At 40.6% G+C, this 20,156-nt stretch overlaps 1 protein-coding gene across 5 annotated transcripts in view; it reads left to right on the top strand.

Moving 5' to 3' along the window:
- The window catches only part of PLCB4 (phospholipase C beta 4), a 409,496-nt gene that overhangs the window by 158,521 nt on the left and 230,819 nt on the right, over positions 1–20,156 (top strand). For all 5 annotated transcript variants that reach the window (XM_059406549.1, XM_059406552.1, XM_059406553.1 and 2 more), the window contains exon 3: positions 4,483–4,542. The gene's annotated coding sequence lies outside the window, so the exon portion shown is untranslated. The remainder of the gene's footprint in view (positions 1–4,482; positions 4,543–20,156) is intronic.

The raw sequence follows: 20,156 nt of genomic DNA, 5'->3' as shown, positions 1-20,156 counted from the left end.
TTGCCCAGTCATTCTTCCTTTGAAAACCGAAACCTCAATACTGAGTATCTGGGGGAGGGTGTTAAATGCCAGTCCTTTTGTGTTCAGTAGGGAGATGTACCAAAACCGACCTGACAGTGTCCCCCTCAATGATTTGTAGATTTTTTCTCCCTCTACTGGGAAATCTTCACCCTGGGCTACAGCTCCCCTGTTGCTTTGAAATAAGACCATACCGCAAACACCACGATGTCTATCATTACTGGTGGTTTGCAGTGAGATGTTGGTCCTTGGTTATGGCTTGGAAGCAGTGCCGTGCGTGTGCTCCTCTTTAGTGAGGGTGAGATACGATAATACGTGTTTCCCATCACAAGGAATCCCATGGAGAATTATGACAGCAGGTCTTTTAGAAGTGTAAATATTCACCACTTACTGGGTTTCCTTGAAGAGTTTGAATAAGTGCTTTGTCATTTTTTTAAAAAGCCAACTAACATCCACGGGCAGACTCCCCGAAAGGCAGCCTTAAAAAAAAAAAAAAAAAAAAAAGCTTTAATGAAATATAGTTTACCTACCATAAAGATCACACATTTAAAATGCACGTTTTCAGTGAGTTTTGGTGCAACCGTTACCACGGTTTAATCTTCGAGCACTTCCATGACCCCCACCCACGAGCTGTTCTTCCCTGCCCATCCATTCCTACGTACCTGCTAACCTGCTCTGTATCTCTGTGGGTTTGCCTAGAAGAGGACATTTCATGTACTCAGAATCCTAGCACATGTGGTCTTTTGTGACTGCTTTCATTTAGTAGAATGCTTCCTAAGGTTTATCTATGATGTCCCACATCTACGCGTTGCGTTCTTTTACTGCTGAGTTAAAGGCCGTCTTCTTCTGTCTGCATTTTGTGTATCCATTCATCATTTGTTGGAAACTGGGATTGTTCCTACTTTCTGGCTATTATGAATATGCTGCTATGAAAAAGCATGTAGTTTATTTTATATGGACATATGCTTTTATTACTCTTGGGTGCATGCCGAGGAGTGGAGTTAGTTAGCCGTATGGCAATTTTATGTTTAACCATTTGAGGAACTGCTAGACTGCTTCAAAAGTGGCTGCACCATTTTATTTCCACAAGCAATGTATGAGCGTTCTGATGTCTCTGAATTCTCACTAATGCTTGTTATAATTGGTCTTCTGATTATAATTATCCTAGTGGGTGTGAAGTAACAGCTTATTATGATTTTAACTTGCATTTCTCTGATGATTGAGCATCTCTCCGTGTATTTGTGTATCTTTTTTTTTTTTTGAGAAATACCTATTTAGATAATTTATCCATTTTTAAATTGGGTTGTCTTTTTGTTGTTGAGCTGCAGTAGTTCTTAACATACTCAGGATACAAGTTCCTTATTAGAGAAATGATTTGCAAAAAATTTTTCTCATGGTGTGGGTTATTTTTCTCCTTTTTTATAGTGGCCTTTGAAACATAAAAGTTTTTAATTTGATGAAGTCAAATAATTTCTTTCATTGTTTGTGCTTTTGGTGCCACATCTATGAAACCATTGCCTAACTCAAGGTCACAAAGATTTACTTATGTTATTTTACTCCTATGAGTTTTATAGTATTAGCTCTTATATTTACATGTGTGATCCATTTTGAGCTAATTTTTCTGTCTGGTGTGAGGTAGGAGTCCACCTTCATTCCTTTGCATGTGGCTATCCCGTTGTCCCAACACATTTCCTGAGTAGATTCTCTCCACATTGATTAATCTTGACACCCTGTTGAATTAAAGCAGCCTTTTGTTTATCAGCACCAGTCGGATTCTAGAATTTGAGTTTTTGTCTATTTATTGGCTTTCTGTGTTATAGAGAAATATTCCACTTTTGAAAGACCAAAAGCACACACAAAGATACACATAAACACAGACATTCAGAGACTTACACACAACTCACTTGCACGCACAGTCTCTGCTTTACCAAGGACCCATTTGTACCCTTTAACACATAGAGTAATAATATTAGAAGAAGACAGTAGGTTGATGCCTTGATTCATCTATGACTGCAGCATTAAGTTATAGTAGCTCCTCTGCCATATGCCAATAGCTAAATAGTTTACGACAAACTGTTTATACCATTTCACTTTTTGGTAGATAAGTATGTCATCCTTGGCTTCCTGAAATGTTGCAGTATCCGAGCTGTGCACAGAATTAGGAAGGTTTATGGAATGATGCATCAGTTTTATGCAGAGTAGTTACCAGGGGATTAGAGAAGGAAAAGGAAACCACGTACAGTCTTTAAATATTTTATTACAAGGAGGATTGGGTGGCAAATTGTTTCTCAAAATGAGGAGCATGGAATGGTAGGATCATTAATCAAGGAGTGTCTCTAGAAGTCAGCTTGTTTCCTAGGCCCAGGAGGCATAAAGTAGTTACATAGTTTAATTTTCCAGCTGTAGGCAGGCTACCTAATTATTCACCTGTTCAGTGAAGACATACTGAGCACAGTATATGCTAGGCACTGTGCTAGGCACTGTGCTAGGTGCTGGGGGTATCCATGATGGTTTTCAGTACTTTCTTATGAGACTTCATTACAAATATAAATGTAATATGAAAATAGGATAAGTGCTGTACAGGAGGCAATATCATGGACACTAAACGTGGATCAAGGTTCCTGGGTTTGAATGCCAGTTTTGTGTGGTTCCTGAAGGGTCATGTGTCAGTTTTCTATATAAAGATGGGAATAATCACAATATATATGTTTTAGAGTTCTTATGTGGATTTAATATGATAATGTAATCCATGCTTAGAACCTGGGTCATAGTCAATATTCATTCAATCAGTAAGTAAGCTTACATGATACTGGATATTCTGTAATTCTGTATATTTAAAATGGATTTTTTTTTTTCTAGAAAGGGATGAATTGGATTCTTTCTCTTTCAGTTTCAATTATAAAAGCAATAAGTTTCATGGTAAAAGATTACATAATGGTGAAATGTTAGATTACAAAGCAAAGGCCCTTTTATTTATTTTTAAGATTTTATTTGAGAGACAGTGCACTAGTGTGCAAGGGGGCGGGGAAGGGGACGAGCAGAAGGGAAGAGAGAGGGACAAGCAGACTCAGATGTGGGACTCAGAGGTGGCCTGATGTGGGACTCAGAGGACCTTGAGATAATGACCTGAGCCTAAACCAAGAGTCTGAGGCGTAACTGTCTGAGCCACCCAGGTGCCCTCTTTTTTTTCTTTTTTACTCCCTTCAGTACCAATTCTCTAGAGGCAGCCAAACTCAAGTTTGTTATCCCTCCAGATACATGCTGTGCATCTAACAATGTTTATACATAGACTGTGAGGTTTGTTTTAACATGGTGGAGTCATGGTACATATATTACACTTCTAGAGTGTTTTTAAAAAAATTAATACCACGACCTGATTTTTTTTCTATATCTGTCTACATAAATACATGTTCGCTTCTTTCTTTTCTTTCTTTCTTTTTTTTTTTTTTAAAGATTTTATTTATTTATTTGACAGAGATCACAACTAGGCAGAGAAAGAGGAGGAAGCAGGCTCCCTGCCAAGCAGAGAATCCGATGCGGGACTCCATCCCAGGACCCTGGGATCATGACCTGAGCCGAAGGCAGAGGCTTTAATCCACTGAGCCACCTAGGCGCCCCTGCTTCTTTCTTTTTATTGGCCTAGTCTTTCATTGTGGGTGTATCATCCTACCTAGGACCCTACTGTAGAAATCTATATACATCGGTGATGATGTTCGTGATAACCCAATTTAACTTGTACAGACATCATTTTCCCATTTCTCAGTTGCCAAATTTTCTGCTGCTGCCCTTCTTCCCAAGTGCAAATGGTCTTCCTCTTAACTTTTGTGTACTGCTGATACCACCTGGGACCCTCCCCCACCACACACACACACTGAATGCCAAACCCATCTTGGAAGGATCTCAAAATCTGAATTTTCAGCAAACCAAAAGTTAAGTGTCAAATCTAGAATCTACATAAGCAACATGTTAACAAAGACAACAAAAAACGCACAGCAGAAATACTTTCTCTGTAGAAATATTATCTCTGTAGATAGCTGCAAATCTTTTGTGTTCAGCCCTGCTCTTTGCTGAAAGGGCAAACTTTTTTCTTAAAATTATGGTTCATCTAAGGACATTTTACTGTTAATCAGGAGAAGATCATTATATTCTAAAAGATTTTAGATGGCCTTGTTCAATTGCTCCTTAATTATCTTAGTAAGAGGTTGCGTAGAGGAGCAGCTTGGTAAAAAGCGTGTATAAATTCTGTAGGCTGGCCCAGCAGTCATATTTCTGATTTGATAACTGTGTATCTTTGTTGTTCATTTGGAAATTAATGTCACTATTATATTATTGTGACTTTCTAATGCCTTTTTAAAAAATATCATAGGTAGTGATTTGGAAGTGCAAAAAGCTGTTTCTTTACACGAAAATCCTGAAGGGCCTTCACATTGATTTTTCTCTGGTCTGTGTCTCCTTGCTTCACAGAGGACGACGCTGTGGGTTTAACTAAGTGGACGTCACTCGCAGCCCATCCAGACCTGCCTGGTGAGTATTCTGCCCACCGCGGTAGAGTTTCTAGTTGTGGCATTCTAGAACTTTCTACACAGTGAATTTCCCCTTGATTTATACTGAAGTACTGAAATGCCTCTCAAAACTGATTCCCAGACACTTTCCTTCATGCAGTGGAGCATTAATGCCCCAGCACTTTCCAGATTCTAGCTCATTCATTCCATTTCATTCTTTACTAGATTTTCTACTTGCTGTCTGTGGTAATATGGCCTGCATTTAGTGAGCAGTCTGGTATTATTTAAGTAACTATCCTTTGCAGTTCTTTCTGAGGAGAAATGCATGACTTGCGTTCAGTCCTATGTAGGTGTTGTTTCAGAAGATTCCCACAGATGTGCAAAAAAAAATCACAATTGCGCTTACGGTCAGACACTGTCCGTTTTGTGGGAAACTATCTGTGGAGATGATATAAATAAATTCTCTCCCAGTGCCCCTCTAGAGTTCCATTTTACAAATCTTTAAAGAAATTCTGAAATGGGAACCAGAAGTATCTTTATATGGCCAATTCTTTTTATTTACAAACTATAACTTGCCAGTGCTTCATTCTAGAGCTGGGATCCTGGTGAATATGAGAGATTGTTCTTTCCTGACCCCTTAATCAGATTCCTGTTTCCTAATTGCTGTCCAAGGGCAACACTTGGACTCTATATTGTTTCTTACTCCAACAGACAAGAAGTCATTTTATAGTGAACACCTGAAAAAGAAAACCAACTTTATTCTTTATCTTGGTACGTGAACTTCAGGTTCCAGGCATTTGAAGTTAGTGTTACTTTTTCCCCTCCACACTGCAAGTTCTGTCACACACTCCTTCCAGCGGGGTCTGTAGCTGATTTTCTTCCAGCCTTTCTGGGAGGGGAGAGAAGAATCACACTTCTCTAAGAGATCGGCTATTTAATGCTGACATGAGGATATCAGGAAAGTAGATTTATTATTGAATGTCCCTATCTATTTTTAGTCAAGGCACTGTTATTTACTGCTTCACGATGACTCATAAACCATATCCTAGCAGGCAAACCAGTGCTGGGGTAGGGGGTTGCTACATAATTCTCCAGAGACTTTAAATCAGTGTAGACATGACATCTGCTTTTTAGCCTTTATTGCATTTTTCTGGACTGCTCACTGTCTCTGCATAATAGTTGTTATCCTTAAGAAATAGATCATTTTCATCAGCTGATTATACATGAAGAATTATGTGCTTAGCAAAAATAAGCACTTGATAAAAAAGTTTTAAAAAGACAGAAGTTTTTTGTGAAATATTCTAAGTTCCAAGAAGAAGCTTCTCTATATGAAGTGCTGTAAATGCCATGTGCTTTATTTTACAAAGGCTCTGAATGGTTTGGGGGCCTAAGACAGCTAACCTAGTATGTGGGCTCCTTTTCTTTTCCCACCTTAAAATAGGATCGGATTGGAATCGGGGCCCCACATGTCACCAGGAGGTGGTCGTCCTTACCTTAGTCTTGCCCTCCTCCCAAAGAAAGAATTTCTTCTTTTACTTCCCTCTGTCCTTTATTTAAAAATTCTGCAAGTTCAACTCTAGGAACATTTGATTGTTGGGTATCTTGTATTAAGAGACAGGTTTTTCTTGGCATTGAATTGAAATCGTATTCTTTTATAATCTCTTCCCATGTTCAGAATTGGGAACTTCTAGAGCTGGGAGCTGGAACTCTTCTGGTTTTATCTTGAACACCTGCTTTATTTCTCCCTGATTCCCATCATCAGTACCTCTGTGCATTACTTCAAAACATTAGTTTTAGGCCTGCTGTGTGCACAGTAGGCATTCAGAATGTGTTTTAATTCCTGTAATGGCACAAGGTGAATATATTCTTATTCATGTCTCATTCAGCTTGGCTTTTTATCAGTATTAGGCATCTGCTCCTAAAATAGAAAATATTTATATATAGACCAAAAGGACTACTCTTGGATTAATTACCCTCACCTTTATAATTCTAGCTTCAGGGTGTCTTTTGGTGAAGAGGAATCTGTATGTGTAGTCAAACCAAAGGTGGTCTTCAGATTTCATGGAAAGAAAGAGAACAACCTGTGATTCCTTCTTTCCTGCGGTATTGCAGTTTGGAAGATTTACTTAAATTTAGGGATGCTTGCTTTCTGAATGATTTTAAATTGTTTGTAGTAAATATTGATTATGCGCAGAATTTATAACATCAGGTAGGGAGCTTACTAAACTTTAATGTTGAATTCTCTTTTCTTTTTACCTCTACTCTGGAGCCTTACATGCTGTTCTAATTTCTCTCACACCTGGAGATATAGACATAGATATATAGTGATGTGTGTGTGTGTGTATGTGAAGCCAGCTATTAGCATCTTTTTTTAGACCTAAGACCTGTGTTCTAGCATTGCTGCAATGCTCTTTAGTAAAAAAGATGATTCTTATTAAGATGTAGATAGTGCAGTTATTTTAAACTCCTAAGTATTATATATAGATGCCCTTGTTCCTGGTACAACAGGAATCTGGTTTCATGTTTTCTTACAGCGCATTCATGCATGACAAGAGTCTTGAGCTGAGCTCTCTAGAAACCAGACTCGAGATGAGGGATTTTTGTGCAAGTGTCTTATTAAGGCAGTGCTCCCAGGAGAAACAAATGAGTTGGAGAGAGAGGGAAGAAGCAAGCAGGGAAATACTTCAAGCAGAGTCCCTGCGTCAGCCTTGATCCTGGAGGAAAGCTCTGGAACATGATGGCTCCTGAAAACCTCTTCCTTTTGCCTCAGGGTGGGGGGCTGGTGTTTTCTATCCCTGCCTCAGCCTTCAGCAGTGGACTAGTGGGAGAGGGGTTGTGAACTTGGGAGCATTTTGGTTCTTTGCACCTGCGGGCGAAGCAGCTCCAATAGTTAAGGGACATTCCTCTGAAGAAATAGGCAAGTGCCATTCCTTAGAAGCAAAACACATATAAGCCGTGAGATGGGCACACAGGACAGTGGAAAGGGACCCAGTGGTATCTGGCCGGGACCCTGGATTGTCTGCTTTCCCTAGCAGCATGCCAGGTTATTCCCTCACCCCTGCACACCCATTTTTTCATCCCTGAGGCTTTTAGCCATTTCCTGGGACAAGTCTTCTGCACTCTCAGGAGCACTTTAAATGCACTTTCTTCCCTAGAGAAGGTAGTAAGCTACTGCTTCAAATATCCAAGTCCTAAAGAGATCGCAGTGTGGAGATACCAGTGAATTAGTCGTTGTCAGTGAATAAAATGTCTATATATATTAGAGTTAAAAAAAATAAAGTCTGAGACTTCAAAGGCTTTCCTGAGATGAGCATCATCTTGAATAATGATTTTAGTGCCCTAAGAAAAGGAGGCAAGGATATTGTGTGATTGTATGATTGGCAGTTACTCCGCTAGTGGCATTTTTGAGCATACATACTAAATGTTATTTTTCTTTCTCTTTTAACCTTCCTTTTTATGCCCTAATATTTGACCTTTGCCTTTAAGAGTATTTTCTCCCACAAACTTTTTAGGGAGATTTAGATGGTGTTTCCTTGGCCACCTTCAATTCAGTAGAGCACAAAAGTACAATCCAGTGGAAATTTCAGGTGAGCCCCATATGAAATTCCAGTTTTTCCTATAGCCTCATTAAAAAAGTAAAAAAAGAATTGGTTGTTATAGCAGCCTGAGCTGGAGGCTGGGAAGTCCAAGATCACAGCTGAAACTAATTTTAATAATCTCTTTAGCCTAGCACATCCTAATTATTATTTGAACATTTAATTAATAAAAACATTATTAATGAGATTTTTACGTATCTTTCATCTGGTGAATATCTTATACTTAAATCTCAGTTTAGACCCGCTATATTTCATGTCCTCAGAAGCCACATTTGGCTAATGGCAATGTGCAACTTCAGAATGTGAGAGAAAAACCTCTGAGATAAGACTTTGTTAGCACGCCTGAATCTCTCAGCTTGTTAACTTTTCATTAAAAACAGGAGGCAGCACTGTTTTCCAAAGAAAGTGAACTGATGTGTCTTGGAGGAACCTGTGCTATTTGCGTTTGTTAACTTAATGCGCTATAGTCACAGATTATGACTACACTGATTAGGTTTGGGGGTGCCTGGGTGGCTCAGTGGGTTAAGCATCAGACTCTTGATTTCGGCTTGGGGCATGATCTCAGGATGGTGAGATCTCTCTCCTCAATCTCTTTCTGTCTCTAAAATAAGTAAAATGATTGGGTTTGGCTGCTGAGATGTCACTGCTAACCTTCAAAAGTGCAGAATCCTAGGGTCACTTTTTGGGGGAAAATGGATCCTGAATGAAGGTTAGTATACAGAAAGATTGGCAAGAGGAAGAGGAGAGCAATGGAGGTAATGGAAAAGTGGGTGTGTTTATGAATATAATGTGTGTTGGAAGGTTCTAAAAAAAAGTTGGGGTACTTGTGTGTAAACTGACGAGGCCATTCCTTCCTGGGCATGCTGCTGCCCAGCGGCTCCCTCTCCTTCCCTTTCCTGGTCAGTTGGACTGGGCCAGAGTTAGGAAAAATCTAAAGTCTTCTGCTTGGTCAATGAATGGTCAGCCCTGACCTTCCATTCATTTTTCATTACCTTCACTTAGTCTTTACTGACAGAGGCATTCCAAGCGGTGGGCATACCCCAGCCCCAAATGTTTCCTGCCCTTTTCTGATTTGTGGGGGAATTAAAAAAAGAGAGAAAAGAGCAAAAACAAAGGAAAGGAAGAATTTTCTAACCCTTTACTTCTCTTACCAAGAAGGCACACCTTTTCTACCCATGGGTGTCCTCCTCAGGAGAGAGAATTCTCCACCCTGGCCAATAACAGGGTTTTTCTCACCATCTTTCTATTTCTGGGATGGCTATCTGTTGCCTGTTTCTTGGGTGTTCATGGCCAACTGGGCTTCTTTTCACAAGGTGATTGGAAGGAGGGAAGTTGGGTGTGGGGCCAGCACCATGACTTTGGGAAGATAACTTACCCAACAGTTGTGGAGGTCAGCATTCTGTACTTCCTGGTGCTCCCTGGGTTCCGCAGGAAGATCTCTATCCCTTGTTACAATCTCAAATTTATCTCAGCTTGGACCCTGAAACTAGGTACAATGAAATTTGACTTCCTTTCCCTCCTTCCTCTTGTGAAGTCACAACCTTCAACTAGAAAAGATTAAAATGCCAGCAGCAAGAGTTTAGAGGCGAAGTGTATTGAATTCTGCAACTTACTGTGAAATACATCTTTTAAAAAGCTGGATGGATAAAAAGCCAGCTATTCGGAAAAGCTAGGTGGTGGGAATACATTTGTTCACTGTAAAAAAAAAAAAAAACAAACAGCTCACATTTGATCTTTATTTTTAAAATCTTAGAGTCAACTATACTTTAGTAGAAATATGGTAGAGAAGAAAAGTATTAACCATAAAATTATAGTGGGGTACATTTGACAAAAAAGGTCAGTTTTCTACTCTAGTAACTACTTAAGGTTTGTCCTGTTCTTCAAACCCTCCAAAGAAGTTAGTTGCAGGCATCTAAAAGTTTGTGGTATTAGCCAAGTTGTTTGTTCCAGGTCATTTCCTAAAAGACTGGAAGAAACTAGAAAATGCCTCACAGTCCTGGATAGAAAATTTTAGCTTTTTGCCTATTTCTCAGTCTCTTTGGGCTTTTCACACGTAGCTTGTGAGATGCTACCCTTGAAGTCATTATGCTAATACAGTTGCTTCTGTGTGTCATTTCCCAGGGGCCCCTGTGTGGGCAGCACACCAAGGACTTCTCCCCTCACTGTTCCAGACTCCCCATTTGAGTTGAGTGTCAGAGTCTTTTCCAGGCCTAAAATACAGACTCCCCACTGCCAAATGGGATTATTCGCTTTGTTGGGTCTGTTTCTATAAAAGAGAGGAGAAAAACAAAAACAAAAACAAAAACCAAAAAAAACCCCCTGGCTCTGCTCTTTGTAAATTTTGTGTGCTATAAAAACAAAATGGCGAAAGCCCAGTGGAAATGGTCGCATTTGAAAAGTCCTTACCTACTTTTCCGAAATGAAAAGAGGAGCAGGCAGCCTGGCAGCTGTCCTCAGGTGGGAAAGGGCAACCGACGGAGGCCTCAGGACTAAAATAAACCCTCCCGGGAGAGGAACCAGCCTGGGACCTTGGGCTGTAGCCACCTCCCTGATCAGCTGCCGCCTTTCTTGCCATATTTTGAGGCCCCTGGGGGGAATCCGTGTCACAAAGGCAGGAGGGAGGGCAGTTTGAGTTTCCCGTCTGTGTAGCCAGAGGACGGACAGTCTCACCGGGAGCCTTCTGGTTGCTGGGAGAAGGCAGTGTTCCGAAGAAAAAGAAAATATGCAACAAGAAGCTCATGTGATGATCATGTTTTTTATACTTCTTAAGTAATAATTACAGCGGTCTCGAATTTGGGGAGGTGCAGTATATCCTCTCACCAGAGATCTGTCACAGGGTCTCAGTGGATCTGATAGGGAAATAGAAGTCAACCCCAAGTCCCCTAGCAATTAGAGGTTTCCTTTCAAACTGGATGGTGCTCCTGGGGACTTCTCTAATTTCTCACCTGGCTAGGGTGCCTTACAGGTGTGGGGGTCAGAATGGGAGCTCGGGAGCCCGGGGCCTTAGTTTCCCCATCTGGAAAATGTGCGAGATGGTTCTGTAAGCTGTTCCTGAGAACAAGGCGGTGCATACATGGGACCCGTCTTACTATACCCGCTACGTTCCTTCTTGTTTTCCTTTCCCGTGAATGTTGCTGAGGCTCCAGACTAATTGCTACGTAACCAACTGGCCACCTTCTGCTCCTCTGTAGCCCAATGCTCTTTCTTCTGTAAAAAAGTGAAGGCATAAACGGTCTGTAAAGGACCAGCCTGGAAGAACTCCAGGGACCATGTTGTCCCCACGTGAAGGACCTTCTCCTGCCCCCTGGGACTCTACAAAGTGACGTTTCTGTGGATTCCAGACTGTGTACAGATACGCTGCGCTTCAGTTAGGAAGACCATCTCTGTGCATTGACCGTTTTCTTTTCATGGTGTTATGGTATTTCAGCTTCTTCCCTCCACCCACGTTTCCCGGCACCACTGCCTCAGCTGCTGCTCATTTCTGCCGTCCTCCGGGGCTTCGGTCTTAACGACCAGGGCTGCCTTGCCTGCCTCGTCTTGTCTTCTTTTGGCTTGCTTTCTTTAATTGAAATGAAATTTTCATAAACCAAAGTAAGCATTTTATTTTTTGTTTGTTTTTTTATGGTTTTAATTAATTTTTGGAGTGGGGAGAGGGAGAGTAAGAATCCTAGAGCAGGTTCCTCACTCAGCACGGAATGAAATGTGGGGCTTGACCTCACAATACTGAGATCATGACCTGAGCTGAAATTAAGAGTCGGACGGTTAACTGACTGGGCTATCCCGGTTCCCTACAACTGTTTTATTTATTTATTTATTTATGTTGAAGATTTTATTTATTTATTTGACAGATAGAGATCACAAGTAGGCAGAGAGGCAGGCAGAGAGAGAGGGGGAAGCAGGCTCCCTGCTGAGCAGAGAGCCCAATGCGGGACTCGATCCCAGGACCCTGAGACCATGACCTGAGCCGAAGGCAGAGGCTTTAACCCACTGAGCCACCCTGGCGCCCCCCTACAACCATTTTAAAGGGAACAATCCAGTGTCATTTAGTGCATTCACAATCTTGTACAACTACCACCTTTCTCTAGTTCCAAAATATTTTCATCACCCCAAAGAAAATTTCGTTATATGGTTCCTCCTCACTTTCTCCTTCCTCAGCCCCTGCCAACCCCCAATCTGCTTTCCGTCTCTGGATATTTCATATAAATGGAATGATACAATACAGGGCCTTTTGTGTCTGGCTTTTTTTCAGTAGGCACAATGTTTTTCAGATTCATCTATGCTATATTGCACGTATCTGTACTCGATTCCTTGTTATAGCTGAGTAAACTAATGTCTGTTGTATGTATATACCACAATTTGTTCACTACCCATTAATGGGCATTTGGGCTGCTTCCGTCCCTGGCTATTATGAATAGTGCTGCTTTGAACTGTGCATATATGTGTTTGAGTCCTTTTCAACTGCTTTGGGTATATACCTAAGAATGAAATTTCTGGATCCCCTTGTAATTCTGTGCTTAACTTTCTGAAGATTTGCAACCCTCTTCTCTATTCTAGTTGCACCATTTTGCATTCCCACCAGCAATGTATGAGAGTTCCAATTTTTCCACATGCTTACCAACACTTATTTTCCTTTTCTTTTTATCATAGCTGTCTTCACAGGTATGAACTTGTACCACATGTGGTTTTGATTTTCCATCTCTGATAACTAATGATGTTGTGCATCTTTTCATGTGGTTGTTGGCCATTTGTATACCTTCTTTGGGGATATGTCTGTTCAACTCCTTTACCTGTTTTTTTAAGCAGGTCAATTGCCTTTTGATAAAAGTTTTTTATTCTGAATACTTGATCTGTATCAGATATATGGCTTGCAGAAACTTTCTCCCATTCTGTAGGGCTTTTTTTTTTTTTTTTTTTTTTTAAGATTTTATTTATTTATTTGAGAGAGAGAGAGAATGAGAGGGGAGAAGGTCAGAGGGAGAAGCCGACTCCCTGTAGAGCTGGGAGCCCGATGCGGGACAGGATCTAGGATCATGACCTGAGCCGAAGGCAATCATTTAACCAACTGAGCCACCCAGGTAACCTTGTAGGTTGTCTTTTTACCTTCTTGATAATGTCTTTTGGTGCATAAAATTTTTTTAAATTTTGATGAAGTTGAATTAACCTTTGTTGTTCTTGCTCTCATTGTCTTATATGAGAATCCATTGCCAAAGCCAAGGTTATGAAGATTTACCTTTATGTTTTCTTCAAAGAGTTTTGTGGTTTAAAGCTTTGATGCATTTTGAGTTAAATTTTTTAATATATTAGGCTGGGGTTCAATTTTGTTCTTTTGATATAGATATCTGGTTGTCCCAGCACAGCTTATTGAAGAAACTGTTCTTTCTCCAATGAAAGATCTTGGCATTCTTGATTTTTTATTTATTTTTAAAATTTTTAACTCCAGCATAGTTAACACATAGTGTTATGAGTTTCAGGTGTTCAATATAGTGATTCATCAATTCTCTACAATACTCCATGCTCTTCATAACTGTACTGTTTTTAAAGAATTTTCTTAAAGAGGAGAGTGAGCGAGTGCCTGAGCGAGAGTGTGGGGAGAGGCATAGGAAGAGGAAGAAGCAGACTCCCAGGTGAGCAGAGAGCCCAATGCAGATGCAAACTGAGCCACCCAGGTGCCCCATGATTAGTGAACTCTTAATCCCCATCACGTAGGTCACCCCTCCCCCCACCCACCTCCCCTCTGGTAACTGTTTGTTCTCTGTAGTTAAGTGTCTGCTTTTTGCTTTGTCACTTGTTTTTTTTTTCTTCATTTGTTTTGTTTCTTAAATTCCACATGTGAGTGAAATCATGTGCCATTCCTGACAGTCTGTTGGCCGTGATGTAGGAGTTTATTTCTTGAGCCTCAGTTCTAGCCTGTTGTTCGATATGCCCATCCTTATGCCAGTGCCACACTGGCCGGATTTCTGTGTCTTTGTAGTAAGTTTTGAAATCATGAAGAATGAGTCTTTCAGCCTTGTGGTTTTTTTTTCCCCCAATATTGTTTTGCCTATTCAGGGCTTGGCGTCCTCTTTTTAATTTTTTTTTACTTTTTTACAGATTTGTATTTATTTATTTGACAGAGAGAGATCACAAGTAGGCAGAGAGAAAGAGGGAAACAGGCTCCCTGCCGAGCAGAGATCCTGATGCAGGACTCGATCCCAGGACCAGGACCCTGAGATCATGACCTGAGCCTAAGGCAGAGGCTTTAACCCACTGAGCCACCCAGGCGCCTTTTGTCCTCCTCTTTTATTATTGTTTTGTCCTGCAGTGATTCTTTTTTTTTTTTTTAAATATTTTATTCATTCATTTGACAGAGAGAGAGAGATCACAAGTAGGCAGAGAGGCAGGCAGAGAGAGAGGGAAGCAGGCTCACTGCCCAGCAGAGAGCCTGATGCGGGGCTCGATCCCAGGACCCCGAGATCATGACCTGAGCTGAAAGCAGAGAATTAACCCACTGAGCCACCCAGGTGCCCCTGTCCTGCAGTGATTCTTGAATTGTGTTACTGCACCTCCGGACAAAGCAGCAACCCAGTGAATAGTCCTAGAGCTGCATGTGGGTTTATTGCAGGTGTGGTAGAACCCAAAGGCTTTTCTTGCTTAAGGTCATTCCCTAGGAACCTTGACAAGAGCCACATTGATGGTATTAAAAGCAAACCCAGTGCACAGGCTGTTGGCTTGAAGCTGCTCATTAGAATTCCAGGGCAACTTTTTGGGAAAAAAACAAAAACCAAATATACAGTCTCCTCTTTGCTATGATAACTAGATATTGTTTTCTGGTTTGTGCATATGTTCAGTTGTATTAATCATGATCTTCAATTATATAAACAACTTTTTAATAACCCTCTCCTATAAAGGAAAGCTCTGACCTAGGCATCAAAATCAGAAAATCAGAAGATGGAAAAATCAGAAGATGGAACGACAGAGCCAGGGGGAGAAGGGGTGATTTTGCCAGGATCGGTTGCTGGGATGACTCACATTTGTTTCCAGCATGTTTGACCTCTGGTCCATTCCTTTGAGAATATGTGGGATTTTCCTTTTGGAAATAACTCTTTATCTGTGAATCCTTGGCAAATGCTTTTTAAGCATTTCCAGATGGCCCCTAAAGTCCTCATCTAATAGAAGCTGAGAGATTGCTCCGGGGCGGGGGGGGGGGGGGGGGCGCAGGAGAAGGCTGCTTTAACCCCTAGACACTCCACAATGGGAAGGTAAGAAATACAGGCATGTGTTTTCTGCTTGACCCTCATTAGGGTAACAGTTAGAAGAGTTACATGTGTGTTTTTGTGTATACATGTGTATGTACTAATGAACTCTCATTTAGAGCACTGAGTGAAAAACCCAAGTAACTATGAAGGGACATGTATTAGACAAATGAAACAAGGTAGCAAGAAATGGATTTTGGGAGAAAGTGGCAGGAGTATGTCCGAGTTAGCTTCCTTTTCCCAAAAAGTGAGCTTATTTTTTGTACTTTATGTGGTAGCTTTAGTAAAAACATTTTTTGCAACAAATATGGATTCTTTGTGTTTAGAATGATCTTTGAAGAAGCTTAAGAAAGGAATTATCAGAGTGATCGTAAGGGGAAAATACAGGAAAACTTCGTTATTTCCCCCTTGCATGCTATATATAGTCACACTATTGTCATCTAGAGTGGTCATTGCAAAATGTTAACAACGGGGTGGCTTTAAGAACAGCAATTTATTTTGTCACCAATCTAAAAGCTAGAATGGTGAGAAAGTGTCATCAGGAGTGGTTTCTCCCAAGACTTTTGTCCTTGGCTTACAGACGGCCACTTTCTTGGTGTATCTTCATGTAGACTTGTCTCTGTATATGCACAGCCCTGGTGTCTGCGTGTCTAATGTCTAAATTTCCCCTTCTTTATAAGGGCGCCAGCGGATTGGATTAGTGCTTATCCTCATGACCTCATTCTAATTTAATCACCTCCTTAAAGGCCCTGTCTCAAATACAATCACATTCTTAGGTAACTGGGAGTTAGAGCTTCAGCGTAAGAATTTTTGGGGATACACAGTTTAGCCCATAACAGGCAGCGTTAGGTGTGCCGAGGAAGGCATAGATCAAGTAGGACCAGGGAAGCAGATAAAAGCTCAGGGCCATGAGGGACCAGGAAAGTTGTGGGAGGGGGCTCTGTGCACTACTAATGGGGATGAAGGTGTTCTCCTTGTGATCGATATGTCACTTAGCTTTTGCTGTATAACAGACCAACCCCCCCCCCCACCATGTTGTGGTTTAAATCAATGACCATTTATTTAGCCCACAATTCAGTGGGTTAGCAATGTGGACTTGGCTTTGGCTGGAAAGTTCTCCTACTCTTTGCTGGGCTCACTGAAGTATCTGTGGTCAGCTTCTGGGTATATTGAGGATGGTCTAGGTTAGCCCCAGCTGGAATGGCTCATTTCTCCTCTTGTCTCTTGCCTTCTAGCAGGCTGACTTGGATGTGCTCATAGGGCAGGAGCCAAGTACAGGAAAGGCGAGAGCAAGGGGGAGAGAGCGAGTGTGTACAAAAGTACACCCATCATTTCTGCTACATTCTATTCATCAAGGCAAGTCATAGGATAGCCCAGATTCAAGAGATGGGGAAGTGTAGACCCTCTCAGGTAAATAGCTTTGAGATGAAGATTATTTGACTGTCAAAGTTCCATTGCCTATTTTATTTTATATTCAAAATAGACTTTGCTTCTATGCATGAATCAGAAAACAACATTCTGGAAGGGAATTGCAAGTGCATTAATTTATGAGTGAGTGATGGTTCTTTATTCCCAAATTGGGATGAATAATATAATTAGAACATTTATGTAAGCCATGGGTGTCTGTCAGTCCTGCGGGGCTTGGTCTAGACAAATCACTGGGACAGATCCTTGTTGGGAGAATGCTGAGGGAGAGCTCAGTTTTCTTCCCTTATGCTACTTAGAATACTAAGTACCCTGGAAATAAGAGTCTAGTGGAAACCTTCAACTCTCATGTCATGGCGATAGACTTCATAAAACTGAAGCAGGAGAAACAGGATCTCTGAGGTATTCTTTAGGGAGGATATTGAGCAAATTCAATTCTGACACCTTATATGGGAAAATATGCTTCATAACCCTCTTAGAAGAGAGTTACCTCCATACCAGATTTACTAGTCGTACCTACATGGGGGTCCTTTAAGGGACTCTTTCCTCTCATTAGTTCAGTATCTCATATTAAAAAACAAAAACAAAATGCAGTGTATACCAGCTGCTTCTTAGCCCCATGTTGGAGGACTCCAGTCCACTGAGTTTCCATAGAGATTGAAAAGAACTTTTCTGCACCTCTTCACCTTTTGGGGCAGAGAAAGGCAACTGGTATGTAGGGTTTGAAAATTCCATTAAAGTTGCATATCTGGAAAGGAACAATAAACTATTTTTAGAGCATTTCCATAAAAGAATCATTTGGCAGATTCTTTTTTTTTTTTTTTTAATTTTATTTATTTGCTTGACAGAGATGACAAGTAGGCAGAGAGGCAGTCAGAGAGAGGAAGGGAAGCAGGCTCCCTGCTGAACAGAAAGCCCGATGTGGGGCTCGATCCCAGGACCCTGGGATCATGACCTGAGCCAAAGGCAGAGGCTTCAACCCACTGAGCCACCCAGGTGCCCCTCATTTGGCAGATTCTTAGAAAGTTATACATACACTTACAGTATGACTCCAGCAACTTCACTCCAAAGTTTTCTCCCTAAGAGAATGAAAACTTATGTCCTTACAAAGACTTGTCAATGAATGTTCATAGCAGCTTTGTCTTCATAGCAAAAAATGGAAACAAGAGATTACGATGTGTGCAGGCAGTGGAGTACTGGTTAGCCATGAAAAAGAAGCAAATTACTGGTAAGATAACAACTGGGGTGAACCTCAAAAACACCCTGTTGAGTGAAAGTAAATGATACATAAAAGGGTGCATGCAGTGTTATTTATAGGATGTTCTAGAATAGGAAAAATCTAATCTGTAGTGACAGAAAGCAGATCAGTGTTAGCTTGTGGTTGGTGTGTGTATAGGGTAGGGTGTGGGGGTGAGGATGGCAAGGGTGCCTCAAGAAAGTTTTGGGTTGATGGAAAAAGCTTCCAGTGTCTTGGTTGTGGTACTAGTTGATTACCCGGGTCCATTTTATTTTATATAACACACACCTCAATAAATTTAGCTCTTTGGGACAAATTGTTCATAAAATAGACATACATTAGGGCAATGTAAGATTTTTAGGATCATTAAGAGGGGACATTTGGCAAGATTAAAGGTGTCTAGACACTTTTAGAAGCTATCATTAGATGAAGCTTATTGGTTAGACTTATTTGTCTCTCAGTTGTCCATGGTTGAAGACAGTGCGTAAGAACAAGCAAGTAAATGTTTATATAGTCTCATCGTGTTGTAGATCTGACTCAAGTGACTAAGCCACCATCTTTTTAATTAAAACCAAATTTGGGACATTCTTTAACAGAATTGGGGCCCCATCACTTCTATGGCTGGACTGTGGGAGTGACAGCTGGGTAGAGTTAACAGACCATTCATTGTCCATATGTGATGCAGGGCAAAGGAGAGAAAGCTCGAGCTTATGGTTCATAGATTATATATTCGTGTCAATCAACTTCTATTCTTTGAAAACCAGAGTATTTTAAAAGTGGGTAAATGTTCTATATATATGGTTCTGGAAGGGACAAAAGTCCCTTAAAATTATTTGGAAGTGTCCAATCTAGTCATGTAGAACCTGCTGCTAAGAGCCTCTTTTGGTCTGTTTGCTCTCTGATCGTTGAAGAGGTAGAGCTGTGAGAAAAATGTTTGTCCTGTGTTTATTTAGATTCAGTATTTGCATATAACTTAGTAAGAACAACTTGTTTTCTTTTAGCGTGAAAGGGTTTATTAATTCGCAGATGTCATTCATGCCCCAGAGTGCTGGAGACAGTGATTTATGTTGTCAAAGGCTGGTGATGCTAAAAAGAGAGCAGATTTTGTTTTGCTTCTTAGCCAAATTACAGTCTGCTCAGAGTGACTAAAATGTATCTCATTTTAGTTTTGTTTGGGTAATTGAGAAATGACTTTCAGATTTCATCTTTCTAATGTTTTAATATTAAATGATGATGATGCTGACTCAAAAACTTTATAGTTTCTTTTTCATTAGTGTTTTCTAAATGGTCTTTTTTTTTTTTTCTATTTTATGTCTGACTTATTCATTCAGCAAATATTTATCTGGTATCCACAGTGTACCAGCCCTAAGCACTTAAAGAAAACAGTGAGACCTGTCCCTGATCTTCTAGAGGGTGGCTTTCTAGTAGAGGGAAATAGATAATAAGGAAGTAAACAAATGGGAAGACAAGAGAATTTCATATAGTGATAAGCATTAAGAAAATAAAGTGAGACTAAATGATAGAAGCTGACGAGGGTGAGGTAGATGATCCAGTTGGATTCATAGATGAACATTTATTTGGGTGTATGATTTGAAATTTACTGATATGGAAAAGATGAGAGAAAAAATACGGATTTTATTTTGAAAAATCAAGTGTTCTGCTTTAAACTTTAATATGCTTTGTATTCGGGTAGAAATGTCAAAGAAGTCATCAGATATAAGAGTCTGGAGCACTTGGAGGTATGAGGGCCTGAGATAGATTGTGAGCAATGGAAAGAAGTTTAGAGCATCGGGAACCTATGAGATCACCTAGGAAGAGAGCATATAGAGAGAAGAGCCTGGGGTCACTGACATGTGTGAAGGTTAATAAGCAAAACATAAAAAGGTCGTGATTGAGGACAAATGGCTGGTGAGAGCAAGAATAACTAGGAGAGTCTGGAATTGCTGTCACCAGGAGAAGAGAACGTTTCAAGGAGAGAGTGGTTAATTGGATCAAAGCTGGTGAGATAGTTGATGGGGCCAGAAAGACAAATCATTGACTTTCACAATAGAGAGATCACTGAGGATGTTGACAGAAGGGGAGAATTCTCAGTGGAGCTGTCTGAGGAGAGAGAGAGAGGTGAGGAACTGAAGTCTGTTTATGTTGA

The sequence above is a fragment of the Mustela nigripes genome, chromosome 7, assembly GCF_022355385.1.
Source record: "Mustela nigripes isolate SB6536 chromosome 7, MUSNIG.SB6536, whole genome shotgun sequence".
Classification (NCBI taxonomy): domain Eukaryota; kingdom Metazoa; phylum Chordata; class Mammalia; order Carnivora; family Mustelidae; genus Mustela; species Mustela nigripes.
The sequence above is the reverse complement of the archived record's forward strand: the minus strand, read 5'-3'. Positions and strand labels throughout refer to the sequence as shown.